This window comes from Leptodactylus fuscus, chromosome 1 (assembly GCF_031893055.1).
Source record: "Leptodactylus fuscus isolate aLepFus1 chromosome 1, aLepFus1.hap2, whole genome shotgun sequence".
NCBI lineage: Eukaryota > Metazoa > Chordata > Amphibia > Anura > Leptodactylidae > Leptodactylus > Leptodactylus fuscus.
Window position 1 is genome coordinate 65,555,540 of NC_134265.1, and position 15,053 is coordinate 65,570,592.

The following is a 15,053-nucleotide window of genomic DNA, read 5'->3' on the forward strand; positions in this document are numbered from 1 at the left end:
ATAGCAATATAGTAAAAGGTAATGCTGTATACTTGTGTACATTATCAGGAGGTTTACTGATAATATTCTCTGAAGCTCAAGCAGTTTTTTGTTATTATGTATTGTCCATATATAAGGAAAAAATATTTTAGCCAGTGTTCTGTCATTATTATTAGTTAGCCATTAAAAAGGGTATCAACTACTGAAGACTCAAGTTTTTTTTATTTTCCATATATAGTGATATATAGTGCTACCAACTGTGCAAATGAAAAACTGTGAATTTCAGTAGTTACCCATTAGTAGCCAGGTCAGAGCTTTATGTCCTATGTCTGCAGGCACTTACTTTTTATTAGCAAAAGATTTTTTAAATTTTTTTGTAAGTACTTTTCCTATATTTTAGTATGCTTTCTAAGTGCTAGAACTGCCATCTACTGGTGATATTCTGTACTACAATACAACTGGTGTCTGCAACCTGACTTGGTAGGTAAACAAGTGTTTGCAGTAGTTACACATCAGCCTGTAAGGTATTTTATTTGGGTATGCAGCACTTGGCAGAAGGGTACCAGCACAAGGAGCGAGGAGTAAACCTATCTTGACACAACAGATTTTGATCAGCAGATTTTGGCTAAAGACTGGGCATGAAAATACCCTGAAAATACGACTTAAAATATTGGTGTTTGGAACATCAGCCAATTTGAACAGACTGCCGCCCAGTTTACTTGCTGATGTTGATGGTGACATAGTTCGTAAAAACAATCCCATTGTTGATGGATGGCCGCACAATGGTTGCCCAAATGTAATTTGTATGGCCATCTTTAGCCTCCAAGAAGTTTTCAGCCAACATTTCTGGGTATTCTATTAATTATTATACCATCCTGTTAATGGTGTAGCCATCTTTGGCTAGTTCTCCCAGTCTCATCCCAGATTATCAGATTAGCTTTTTTATTATATTTCTCTAGATAACAGAAGGTATCTTTAAAGAGAACCCATGAAGTTGAAGATGTAATCCTTTTAGTGGCCATCATGGTATACTGCCTGAGAAGTGGGGCAGACTGAGATATAGTTTTGATAGAAAAAATTCAGTATAACTTGTATTTTCTCATTTGAATCCCTGCTATTTCTATGTTTAGGAGTCCAGTAGGTGCCCCTACGTGTGACTGACAACCTTCTGTATATGATATGTATGTAGAGAGCTGTCATTCTCTAAGTACATATTATCCTCTACCTCTGGATTCCTAAGCACAGAGAAAGCAGATATGCAATTAATAAAATACAAGTTATACTGAATATTTCCCCATAAATCCATCAGCTCAGTTCCTCCTGCTCTATAAAATGAAGCCTGCAGATAGGCCTGAATGTACATTGTGATCGGTTATCTTGATTGTAATTTTAACCTTGTGACATTTGACCTTACTATGTGAAAGGTCGCTTCATTGCTGAACCCCAGAATCAACCAATTTGTCCTCTTCCAATGGGTATGGCGAGTTACGCTAAATTCACACTAGTGTTCGGGTTTCTGTTTGGGGGGGGGGGGTCTGCTTAAAAAATCAGTTACCCTCGTGGACCCATAGACTATAATGGGGTCCGTTAGGTTTCCTGAAAAGGGCGGAAAAACGCAGAGAGAAAAGCCCAGCTTGCAGAACTTTACTCTCTGGATTCTTAAAGCGGAATGGGGAATGGAATCCCCGAGTGAAAGTGTGAACCTAGCGTGAATTAAGAAGTCACAGCATTTTGCTTTGTCATTTGGCGTCAGCTCCTGAAATGTAATCTGTATGGTTTATAACAGAGATATTTGCAGAAGATATGACATATGGTGGTTTGGGCTCTGGACTCCCATACCAGTCAGTCTTTGACATAAACACCCAAGGGATTTCCACAAAAGTACCAACACACAAAACGCTTTTCTCTTGGTTCAATGTGACCATCTTATGTCGCATTATGTAACTACAATTTCACAATCACATTGTGCTGCGATTGGTTGCTATGTGCTGAGATTGGGTAATATGTGCTGCGATTGGTTGTTATGTGCTGCGATTGGTTGTTATATGCTGAGATTGGGTAATATGTGCTGCGATTGGTTGTTATATGCTGAGATTGGGTAATATGTGCTGCGATTGGTTGTTATATGCTGAGATTGGGTAATATGTGCTGCGATTGGTTGTTATGTGCTGCGATTGGTTGTTATATGCTGAGATTGGGTAATATGTGCTGCGATTGGTTGTTATGTGCTGCGATTGGTTGTTATATGCTGAGATTGGGTAATATGTGCTGCGATTGGTTGTTATGTGCTGAGATTGGTTATGTGCTGCGATTGGTTGTTATGTGCTGAGATTGGTTAATATGTGCTGCGATTGGTTGTTATGTGCTGAAATTGGTTGCTATGGGCAACTAAACTAGTTCTGTGTTCATTTTTAGTCACCGACCATTTAACCCTGATGTTACTGCTTTTGTACCATCCTTTTTGAATCGACCTATATGTTACAAAACATTTTCTGAATGACACAATATCTACATATTGTAATCCCCATGTCACACACCCATGTACAGCTATAGTTCACTGTCACTTTAAACTACGGACATTAGAGGCTTTCATCTTACTATTCAGCAATAACTAATATATTTTTACCAAATCTTATTAATTCCTCAACATAATTGACTTCTGCTTCCAATTTTCAAGACTATTCAGTGTAGGAGGAACATGGCATAAATTGATTTGCAAAAGATTGCTGTCCATCACGTTCTCAGCGGGTGCAAACCATGGAACACCTTGCTCGGGGCTGATTTGCAAAGTTGCTTCCTTCCACCCTGTTGGCTCTCTTAATTGCCAGGGTTCAAGGACGGGAATGAGTGAGATGTGACAGTTCTGGGACAAATACAAATTCTTATATAACCCCTTGTGTGCCACAACGTCAAGGGCCATTCTAATAGTGCAAAATGATTGGAGATGTATGCAAGCTCACTGGAAGTGGCTATATATAGACAACTAAATATCTCTATAAAATATCTCTATCATTTCTATATAGTGCTGATGCCTTAAGTGTATTTTGGGTACTCAGTAATATTTAAAATATGGAATATAGAAAGAAAAATATACAGTATTATTAAATCTATATTATATACTATACATCATTACTTATATTGTATTTTTAAACATCCAATAATATTACTATTAATAGTAGTCTTGCAATAAAAAGCAAATTCCATGTCATACAACTATAATATAATATAATATAATATAATATAGTAACTATAATATAATTATAATATAATAAGTGTGTTTTAATGCTTTTTTACGTAATATAAAATCTGATATTGTGCATTTGTTGCCTTATACCTGCTCAACAGCCCCAGAACATGGTATGTATGGTATAGGATCTCGTATGCATATAATTTAGATATTAATATGATAATCTGTATTAGGAGCTACAGTCCTATGAAAAAGTTTGGGCACCCATATTAATCTTAATCATTTTTAGTTCTAAATATTTTGGTATTTGCAACAGCCATTTCAGTTTGATATATCTAATAACTGATGGACACAGTAATATTTCAGGATTGAAATGAGGTTTATTGTACTAACAGAAAATGTGCAATATGCATTAAACCAAAATTTGACCGGTGCAAAAGTATGGGCACCTCAACAGAAAAGTGACATTAATATTTAGTAGATCCTCCTTTTGCAAAGATAACAGCCTCTAGTCGCTTCCTGTAGCTTTTAATCAGTTCCTGGATCCTGGATAAAGGTATTTTGGACAAACAATTCAAGTTCAGTTAAGTTAGATGGTCGCCGAGCATGGACAGCCCGCTTCAAATCATCCCACAGATGTTCAATGATATTCAGGTCTGGGGACTGGGATGGCCATTCCAGAACATTGTAATTGTTCCTCTGCATGAATGCCTGAGGATTTGGAGCGGTGTTTTGGATCATTGTCTTGCTGAAATATCCATCCCCAGCGTAACTTCAACTTCGTCACTGATTCTTGAACATTATTCTCAAGAATCTGCTGATACTGAGTGGAATCCATGCGACTCTCAACTTTAACAAGATTCCCGGTGCCGGCATTGGCCACACAGCCCCAAAGCATGATGGAACCTCCACCAAATTTTACAGTGGGTAGCATGTGTTTTTCTTGGAATGCTGTTTCTTTTTGGACGCCATGCATAACGCCTTTTTTTATAACCAAACAACTCAATTTTTGTTTCCAAAATGAAGCTGCCTTGTCCAAATGTGCTTTTTCATACCTCAGGCAACTCTATTTGTGGCGTACGTGCAGAAACGGCTTCTTTCTCATCACTCTCCCATACAGCTTCTATTTGTGCAAAGTGCGCTGTATAGTTGACCGATGCACAGTGACACCATCTGCAGCAAGATGATGCTGCAGCTCTTTGGAGGTGGTCTGTGGATTGTCCTTGACTGTTCTCACCATTCTTCTTTTCTGTCTTTCTGATATTTTTCTTGGCCTGCCACTTCTGGGCTTAACAAGAACTGTCCCTGTGGTCTTCCATTTCCTTACTATGTTCCTCACAGTGGAAACTGACAGGTTAATTCTCTGAGACAACGTTTTGTATCCTTCCCCTGAACAACTATGTTGAACAATCTTTGTTTTCAGATCATTTGAGAGCGGGCTGTCCATGTTCGGCGACCATCAAACTTAACTGAACTTGAATTGTTTTGTAGAAAGAAATGGTCCAAAATACCTTCATCCAGGATCCAGGAACTGATTAAAAGCTACAGGAAGCGACTAGAGGCTGTTATCTTTGCAAAAGGAGGATGTACTAAATATTAATGTCACTTTTCTGTTGAGGTGCCCATATTTTTGCACCGGTCAAATTTTGGTTTAATGCATATTGCGCATTTTCTGTTAGTACAATAAACCTCATTTCAATGCTGAAATATTACTGTGTCCATCAGTTATTAGATATATCAAACTGAAATGGCTGTTGCAAACACCAAAATATTTAGAACTAAAAATGATTAAGATTAATACCCCTATTAATCTTAATCATTTTTAGTTCTAAATATTTTGGTGTTTGCAACAGCCATTTCAGTTTGATATATCTAATAACTGATGGACACAGTAATATTTCAGCATTGAAATGAGGTTTATTGTACTAACAGAAAATGCGCAATATGCATTAAACCAAAACTTTTTCATAGGACTGTAATTGTTGTATAAGGTACATGAATACCACTAGTCCCCACAGCAGTGTTTCCTAAAATGTTCGGACTCAGGACACCCCTGGTAAATAAAAATCTCCTTGAGGTTTCCCTATCAAATAATTTTTACCTAAAACCAGAAATCATTCTAAGGCCCGGTTCACATCTGCGCACAGGTTTCTGTTCGGGGTCCGCTTGGGGATCCCCAAATAGAAACCTAATCCACATAAAAAGCGGTTACCTTAGGAAACCTGCGGGCCCCATAGACTATAATGGAATCTGTGTAGCTTCCGCTTGGTTTCCGTGGCTGGCTTGTAGGACTTTTCTCTCTGCATTTTTCATGCAGAGAAGGGAATGGAATGTCCTGAATGCAGATGAAAACTGGGCCTATGGATGCAGATAATGTTGCATGAAGGCATGCGGTCATCCTCCCAGCTAGTGTTGCGGTACCCTTGTAGGTTTTCATGGAAGCCCTGTTAGGTATCACTGCCCTACAGGGTTACATATAATATTTGCATTTATTTTTAGTCATGGATAACTTTAGATTATGTTATACTTGCCGACTGTTCCATAGTTAGCAGAACTGTTGTGAATTTTCCATTACAATCCAGGAAAATTTGGCTTGTCCTGGTCTGCAAAGGAGCAGGATTTATACAAGCCACACCATAAAGTGGGTGTTCATGGTTGGGTAAGGGAGGTTCTGGGGTTGGATTTAATGGGAGTCTATCCGTCAGTAAATTGGATTTAAACCTAATCCCAGTGCCTCTTATAGGAGATTATTATTCCATTTTGGAGGTCCATTTACATGCAAATCAACATTTTATATGGAAACGAAGAGAAATCTGAACTGAATAATGAACGGTCATTACATAATAAAGTAAAAGCAAGGTCCTCTTTATATAACCTGTCACTGTCTGTTCTGTGGGCAGCAGGATATGAGTTTAGGAGTCCAGTGGGCAGTCCTACTCCTATGTGATTGATAGCTGATAGCTAGTCTCTGACTAGAACCACTACTGGTAAAAAAAAAATGAGCAGAGGCTGAAGTAAGTGATTTACCATTACTATTGAATCTTTTCCCACAAAAATAAAAAAAAAATGTCAATGTTCTGAGCTCATGTAACTGTAAAAGGTGCCTGCAGAGCGGACTGCATTTGTTACTAAACTTGTGTTTATTGAGTTTTTTTGATGATGTATGTTAACCAATATATATAGTTGCATAGTATGAATTATATCAAGCAATAAGGACATGAAGATTAGAGATGTGGGTAGGATTGTGTTGACAGAAGGGGTTATCGCCCACATTATCCTTTCTGACAGAGCTAAGGTCTATTATGATTTCAACAAGGAAAGGGCAGTAATCTGAGATATGGTTAAGGAGTATCCAAGTAATTGGGATCCCTACCTTCATACCTGTCTGATGTGAGAAACGTCTAGTTTACATATAGACATGAATTATTTGTTAATCTAGCAGAGGGGTTAGAATTAAACAACGCAGATGGATGGGGGAAGTCGGAAGATAGGAGATGGGTGAGGAGTAAATACAATCCGATTATCCTCAGATGAAAAGACCCCAGAGAATAATGATAAGTGTTTGTGGAGTTTGCGCCCTTTATTGGGCTGCATGACTGAGGCACTGTCTTCCTATTTACACCATGGAAGACAGATTTGCATATTCTTCCCATGATCCTCTTCACAGTGGAGCGTCTATGGCTTAATAAGACTCCACACACCTAAATGGTGGTCTCTCCCTAAGGAGTGACGATATCCCCTTAACCCTTTATCCCCTGCACTAGTTTGGACTCTCAGTCATGTGACTAACTCTATGTCTGCTGCTTGATTTCCAACCCTCCATTCCACTACCCACTTAACAATGGGGGCAACAGGGGGCTGGCACATATGTGAAAGATTTATAAACATTAGTATTTCCTTTTAAGCATAAGACTTAGTGAACTGTCATTAACATCTTTTTGTAATAACTTTTTTTCGTTCACTTTAATAGCAGATACAGATGCAGTAAAATTGAGCTCCTTTTAAGTTACTGTAAGCTTAGTATCAGAGAATTGTAGTCTATGTACACAGCAGAATTATGTCTGTAATCCACATCAGAGAATCTAATAAAGCTTGACTATTATATGCTTTGCAAACAGCTAAGACAAGAAGAGTGTCTTTTATAATGTTTTCAATGTCATAAAGCAGAAAAGCATTTATAATTAATATATTAGCAATATCTCCGTGTTGCAAATCTTATTAATGCTGATGAACATGCAGGGAAAGCAATTTGGGATGTGACGGCATGCTGTGCAAGTAATGCAGCGCAAGAGGATGTGGAGTAAAATGTGACAGTTAGAGCAAAGACAAAAACACAAATGCTCCAATAAAAGTGTAACTGAGATATAGGGCAAGGCATGTAAGTGTGCCCATAAATATGCACAGTAAAGCGATAGGGCATTTACATGACTAGAAAAAGTAGAACCATTTCTCATAACTTCTCTGCAACTACATTAAAACAAAAAACTACTATTTAGCGGATGAAGAAAAAAAGCAAGTTACCAAATAGTGTAATAAATGACACAAGTGCGGTATTAAAGGGGGGATCTTTTTTACTGGATAACAAAGACAGAAGTCGGCACAAGTGTTGATCCTTCATGGTAAACAATTAAAGTGCCATTGTCAAGAGCCAGTGGTGCCATGGGACAAAACGGTATTCATTATGCTCTGTCCGAACAAATATGGGCATCTTATAATTACCCTAATATAAAGGCAACCTATCAAGTCTAACATGTCTTCCACAACATAATAGTGCCATGTAGGGGTCTTTAATAGGCGCAGAACTGTGGCCGCAAACTGCTAAAGCAGTGGTTCTTAACCAGGGTTCGATCGAAGCCTAGGCCATATGCGCGGTTCATTTTGTGTACCAGTAAAAATGCATATACCTATGTCTTGAATTTGGAAATAAATCATATTTGATTTATCACTAAAGAAGGGTTCGGTGACTGTGCATATGAAACTGGTGGGATCGGTACCTCAAACAAGGTTAAGAACTACTGTGCTAAAGTAATGCAGTCATCTTTTTATGGATGTATATTTAGCTTGAAAGTGCACTGGGGAGGAAACTCACAATCAAGAGCTCAAAGTGATAAAACAAGCTGCCCCCGAAAAGCAGTCCTGGAATTTATCAGCCCTTCTATTCTGGAGTAGATGGATGACATTGTGGCATACAAAAGGATGGACAGCACTTCAGATATTTGAGCTTGCTTATTAAGTTTATTCACACAGTACACATTCCATGATAGGAAACGTGGTTCCAACTACCATAAATAATACAAGATATCATAGAAACATAGATATTCAAAAGCAATGTTTGAGGCTGTGAAAGCCCTTTCTCAGGCAGTAGGATATTTAAGCGAGTTGACTGCTGAATATATGAAAGACTGATGTAGAGCCCAAGGAAATGGTCCTGCTAAGGAACCCAGAAGTATGGAGGAGGTAGTACATGTGTCGGCAAGCTCCTGGTGGCAAACACTATATTGAGTTGGTGGATTTTGGTTAGCCACCTGTGGAGTCCATGCACCCATTTATAATCCATGGAGAGAGCTGCTTACACCATTATTGGATAACATGGCGTATATTTGCCTAAAGGCCCTTTCCCCTGTTCTGTACCTCACTCACCACTTTCCATAAATGTGAATGGAAAATACTTATTATAACTCATGACAGTGAGTTATGCAGGAAATCTGTGCCAGTTCTTGACATATATTTCCATTCTGTTTCTGATTTATTAAGAAGCAGAAATCACTTAAGGAGTTGTCCCATCTCAAGGATCCTATCTATACTGCTAGCTTGGGTAAATTGAAGACTTCTCCTAAATATATTGCTTTAGAAATGCTGCTTTGTTTACCTGTTATGTGAACTTATTCCTCCCATTGTTTACACTGCATTACCATAACCATGAACCTGTGAGATAGGACAAGTGAAGTCACTCACTGCCCTTCAGCAGGACATTCAGTTTAGCTAATTGCAGTTTGCTGATAAAGCCTTGTCTGTTATCTCTCTATGTAAACACACATAACATGGAGTTCTTCTCTACAAGCATGTGCATATTATCTGATCTGATCATTAGTACTTTGATACTTCAAAGTCCCGTTCAGCAAGTGGGAGGGGGGAGAAATACAGGAAGTGAGAAGAAGAAACAACAGACAAACTGCTGAAACACTGAGATGGGAAAACCTCTTTAATCAAAATGCCAGTCTTAATATATCTGCCCCACTGTTTTCAATCATAGATTTATTTGCGAGAGTTACCTACAGACAGTCATGACTGTCTGTGGTGATATCAGAGGAGAGATTGAGCATTTGCAGCTGTCTCCTGTCTTGTGGATGTAATTTTTAAGTTTTGGCAGAGGTGGGATGGGCAGGAAGCATTGGATGGGTAATAGATGGATGCTTAGAGTACCAGTAGGGGGCATATTTTATGAATTTTAAAGGAACAATACATGTGCAAAAAATATATGGAATTACTTCAAATCACTATTAAAACATAGATTAAAAAATAATCTTTTTGTGTATCATGAGCTTAAAGGGATTCTACCACTAAAACAACATTTTTTCTATTTACGTCGTCGGAATAGCCTTAAGAAAGGCTATTTGTCTCCTACCTTGCTCAGTCGCCTTTCCGTAGAAATACTGGTTTTTACCAGTATGCAACCGAGTTCTCTCGCAGCAATGGGGGCGGGCCCCAGCGCTCAAACGGCAATGGGGGCGTCCCCACTGCTGCCAGAGAACTCTCTCCAGCGACATCTCCATCTTCAACAGCAACTGCATCTTCTTCCGGCTCGGGGTCACACTCCGCTCTTGTGCACATGCGCAGTATGCTCCTGTAGTTCTCCATAGAACTACAGGAGCGGGCCGGAGGCGACTGAGCAAAGTAGGAGACAAATAGCCTTTCTTAAGGCTATTCCGACGTGGTAAATAGGAAAAATGTTGTTTTAGTGGTAGAATCTAGAGATGAGCAAACACTGTTCGAATCAGCCGATCCGAACAGCACGCTCCCATAGAAATGAATGGAAGCACCTAGCACGTATGCTTTGCCGGCGGCCAGTCGCTTAACCCCCCGCGTGCCGGCCGCTTCCATTCATTTCTATGGGAGCGTGCTGTGGTTCCAGTGTTCGCTCATCTCTAGTAGAATCCCTTTAACATTGTCCCTACTACAGTCCTATGTATGGCTGCAAGACAACTGGCTGGAATAGAAGCAGACCCCCTCTGCTCTTTCTGTAGGAGGACATCTGCCACTTTTTATGTGGGGTTTTGCTACGTGGGAACTTACAATATGTAAAGGTAACTGTATTACTTCTTTACTTCATTTATTTCTAAGTTTAGTTATCCCTTAAATAGAAAATTATCTTCTGGTGACAAATTTAACCTCAGTGGTGGGGCTCTTCCTTCTGCATGGCACCATCAGGTATCATTCATCAGAAAAGATATCACAAAATAATTATTTTATTAATTTTGAATTAAAAAAATCATATTGAAAATGCGATAAGATAAGCCCCAGTATAAATTCAGTAAGGAACTTTCCCAAATTGAACATATTTCTGCATATTGGTGGTGATTTATTTGCAATAATAAAAGTAATATTTTAATTGGCTCTTCAAAAACATATTCTGTTAATAAATGTTAATATCATAATGTCATGGAATTTGCATTGAGTCTTTGTATAAAGGATTACCTCCTGAGTAGCAGATGCATGTGAGTCTAAAGTTCAAGCTCCAAATATAGAGGATATGACATTACTTTACAAGGAGCGCTATATTTTATATATATGAAATACATTTTTTTAGAAAAAGTGTCAAATCTTTTCCTATATTTTTCATATAACACTTGACACCTGCGACATAGCTTTCGAAAAAATAAAATATTCTGTTTGATATTGCAACCTGCAAATGTTAGAGATGGCGTCAATTCTCAACAATATGTTAAAAAGTCAGATAATGCTATTACCATTAGTAGTTATAGATGCTTGTTCCAGAACATCTTATTAAGTAGGGTCTAGTGTTCATGCCAAGAGTCAGTACTAATGATCCTTGGCTGTAGGAGGTATTTAATGAGAGGCTCGGCTAATAAGCATATTAATTTGCTGTTCCTCGTACTTACTTTTTACAACTCTAGTACAATATTTCTCAAACTGTGAGGCAGGCCTCTCTGGTGAGGTGTCCATTTGTTGTTGGTGTACAGATGAGGAAAGCGTGATATGAGGAAATGATGATATTCTGTACAACCATTTCTTTGGTTGCACTAGTCTCACATTAAGCAACAGAATTGACTCCCCTTATAGTTTTATTGGGACCAATTTTAAAAGAAAAGTTAGGTATTTTTCTAAACATTTTGGTATAGACTACAATAATGGTGAAGCCCAGGCATCTAACGCTAGGTTCACACTTGGGCTTGGGTTTCTGCTCTTCAGATCTGCTTGGGGACCCAAAAAAAACCTCAAACCCAATCCAATTAAAAAGCTACCGTGGACCCCATAGACTATAATGAGGTCCACCAGGTTTCTGCACGAAAAATGTAGAGAGAAAAGTCATGCTTGAAGGACTTTTCTCTCCACATTTTTCAAGTGGAATTTGGATATCCCTGAATGGAAACCAGGCACATGTTTAAATCCAAGTACAGTTGGCACCTCTGAGACTTCCTCCCGGGCTTTGGACAAGAGCAGGTAAGAGGGAAATGTTCTGTTTGTCCTGTACATTGTCAGTGACTGCAAACATTAGATAACTTAATACTGCATTTGTTTGTCAAAATTTTACTTCTTTATGAAGTTTGTATGTTCTTCAATTCTCCGTGTGGGGGTATCCTGGTTACTTCCCACTCTACAAATGTCCTATGCGTCTATGTGTGAGAAACGGTATTTGCTGGGTTTTGGTAGTGCGCCGTGTTAGCTTATGCTGAAATGGGCACTGTGATGGCCAAAAATTTCAGTTTTGGTCTCATCAATCTATAAAATTTCACAACTTTTTTGCCTTTTGGAGAACTGTAATAAGGGAGTCACAATAGCTTTCAATGCATATTAGTTTTTTGTTTTATTTTTTATACTTCTTTTAAGATGCCACCTATATAGCATTTGGGTAAAAGTTCTTGTCCCATACATCTCAGACCTTTTGTAACCCCTTTGAAGTTTTCATGGGTCTCCTGATGGACCATTTTCACTAGTAGCCACCTTGCATGGTCTCTTATTTTTTACATTAGTCAGCTGTAGGCAAATTTTGTGGTAAAAGAGCATATATATATATATATATATATATATATATATATATATATACAGTGTTGGCCAAAAGTATTGGCACCCCTCAATTCTGTCAGATAATACTCATTTTCTTCAATGGAAAACCACAAAAAGAATTGTCAAAAAGCCAAATTGGATATAATTCCACAGCAAACATAAAAAAGGGGGTGGACAAAAGTATTGGCACTGTTTAAAAAATCATGTGATGCTTCTCTAATTTGTGTAATTAACAGCACCTGTTACTTACCTGATGCACCTAACAGGTGGTGGCAATAACTAAATCACACTTGCAGCCAGTTGAAATGGATTAAAGTTGACTCAACCTCTGTCCTGTGTCCTTGTGTGTACCACATTGAGCATGGAGAAAAGAAAGAAGACCAAAGAACTGTCTGAGGACTTGAGAATTGTGAGGAAGCATGAGCAATCTCAAGGCTACAAGTCCATCTCCAAAGACCTGAATGTTCCTGTGTCTACCGTGCGCAGTGTCATCAAGAAGTTTAAAGCCCATGGCACTGTGGCTAACCTCCCTAGATGTGGACGGAAAAGAAAAATTGACAAGAGATTTCAACGCAAGATTGTGCGGATGGTGGATAAAGAACCTCGACTAACATCCAAACAAGTTCAAGCTGCCCTGCAGTCCGAGGGTACAACAGTGTCAACCCGTGCTATCCGTTGGCGTCTGAATGAAAAGGGACTGTATGGTAGGATACCCAGGAAGACCCCACTTCTTACCCAGAAACATAAAAAAGCCAGGCTGGAGTTTGCCAAAACTTACCTGAGGAAGCCAAAAATGTTTTGGAAGAATGTTCTCTGGTCAGATGAGACAAAAGTAGAGCTTTTTGGGAAAAGGAATCAACATAGAGTTTACAGGAAAAAAAGAAGCCTTCAAAGAAAAGAACACGGTCCCTACAGTCAAACATGGCGGAGGTTCCCTGATTTTTTTGGGTTGCTTTGCTGCCTCTGGCACTGGACTGCTTGACCGTGTGCATGGCATTATGATGTCAGAAGGCTACCAACAAATTTTGCAGCATAATGTAGGGCCCAGTGTGAGAAAGCTGGGTCTCCCTCAGAGGTCATGGGTCTTCCAGCAGGACAATGACCCAAAACACACTTCAAATAGCACTAGAGAATGGTTTGAGAGAAAGCACTGGAGACTTCTAAAGTGGCCAGCAATGAGTCCAGACCTGAATGCCATAGAACACCTGTGGAGAGATCTCAAAATGGCAGTTTGGAGAAGGCCCCCTTCAAATCTCAGGGACCTGGAGCAGTTTGCCAAAGAAGAATGGTCTAAAATTCCAGCAGAGCATTGTAAGAAACTCATTGATGGTTACCAGAAGCGGTTGTTCGCAGTTATTTTGTCAAAAAGTTGTACTACCAAGTATTAGGCTGAGGGCGCCAATACTTTTGTCTGGCCCATTTTTGGAGTTTTTGGAGTTAACAGTTTCCTAAAGAGGTTACCCATTCTGTGGTCTTTTGGGTTTCTTGGTTTGTTGTGCCAGTACATAGATTTACCCTTCCTTACTCTTTCACTTGGCTGCACATATCCTGAGATAAGGTAACCTGCTTTGAAAAAGAATATAATATGATATATATGATATTCTGTCATGAGATGCCTATGGTATATATGTGGTCATCATTGGTAGTTATATGAATGTCAGCCTATCAAGGACTTAGCTAGTATATCACAATAGTATATATAATAGCCCTTCATGTGTGACGAACCCCAAAAATTTTGGGTCTGGTCCACGCCCAAATCTTTTGGAAAACATGGGTAGAGTCTAATGCTAACACTGTGTGGGGCTAAAAAAGGGGCAGCATACTGTGTGTGCACCAAAAAGAAGAGGGCGGTATTATGTGCGGTGGTCTAAAAAGTGGCAATATATAGTGTGGGAACCAGTGAAGGGGACAATATACTGTGTGAGGACCAGTAAAGGGGGTAAAGAAGGTGTTATACTGAGTGTGAGCCAAATAAGGGGATTTCTGTATCTACAAATAGGGGTAAGTGGCCTATAATTTTAATTAGGGGAACCATCACTGGGTAAAAGATCACTGGGTTGAGTATTTTTTCACGTAGCAGAGAGGCCAGGTTCAGCCCTGAATGCCAGATAGTTTTTTTGACACAACTTAGACCATAATTCTGGTACATTTTGCTTAGTGTATTTCCCCAAAGCCGATCCTGAATTGGCTTTAATGATTTTTGTTGTTGCTATTTATCATGCTGCAGCAAGTTATCAGATACAAGTTGACGACGACTATATCTATAACTCAGCCTGATAAATAGAGACTGGTGCATTTTTCTTTAATAAAATATGTTACAAAGTTTCTTATATCTATCTGTACTATTCATTTATGTTTTACAATTGGATGAACTTTAACCCTCTGTAAATGAATGATCTCTAATATGTTGCAGCCTCATTGCAATGCTTATCTTCACCACCTGTATCCTCAGCAATGATAGACTACTAGGGACGACACAACTGCTGCAGCCTCATGATGTATCCACCGTATAAACTACACTTTAGTGTTCCTTAGCGGCGTCTCAAACTCAATAATTCTATTTTCTTTCAACCGAGCATTAATATTATGCCTGAATTTGGCTCTCTAACAAGCAATTCATTGCAGATCTTTAATTTAATAT

At 38.9% G+C, this 15,053-nt stretch overlaps 1 protein-coding gene across 5 annotated transcripts in view; it reads right to left on the reverse strand.

Moving 5' to 3' along the window:
• Positions 1 to 15,053, reverse strand: part of MCTP1 (multiple C2 and transmembrane domain containing 1) — a 625,729-nt gene that overhangs the window by 213,764 nt on the left and 396,912 nt on the right. The window lies entirely within an intron of this gene.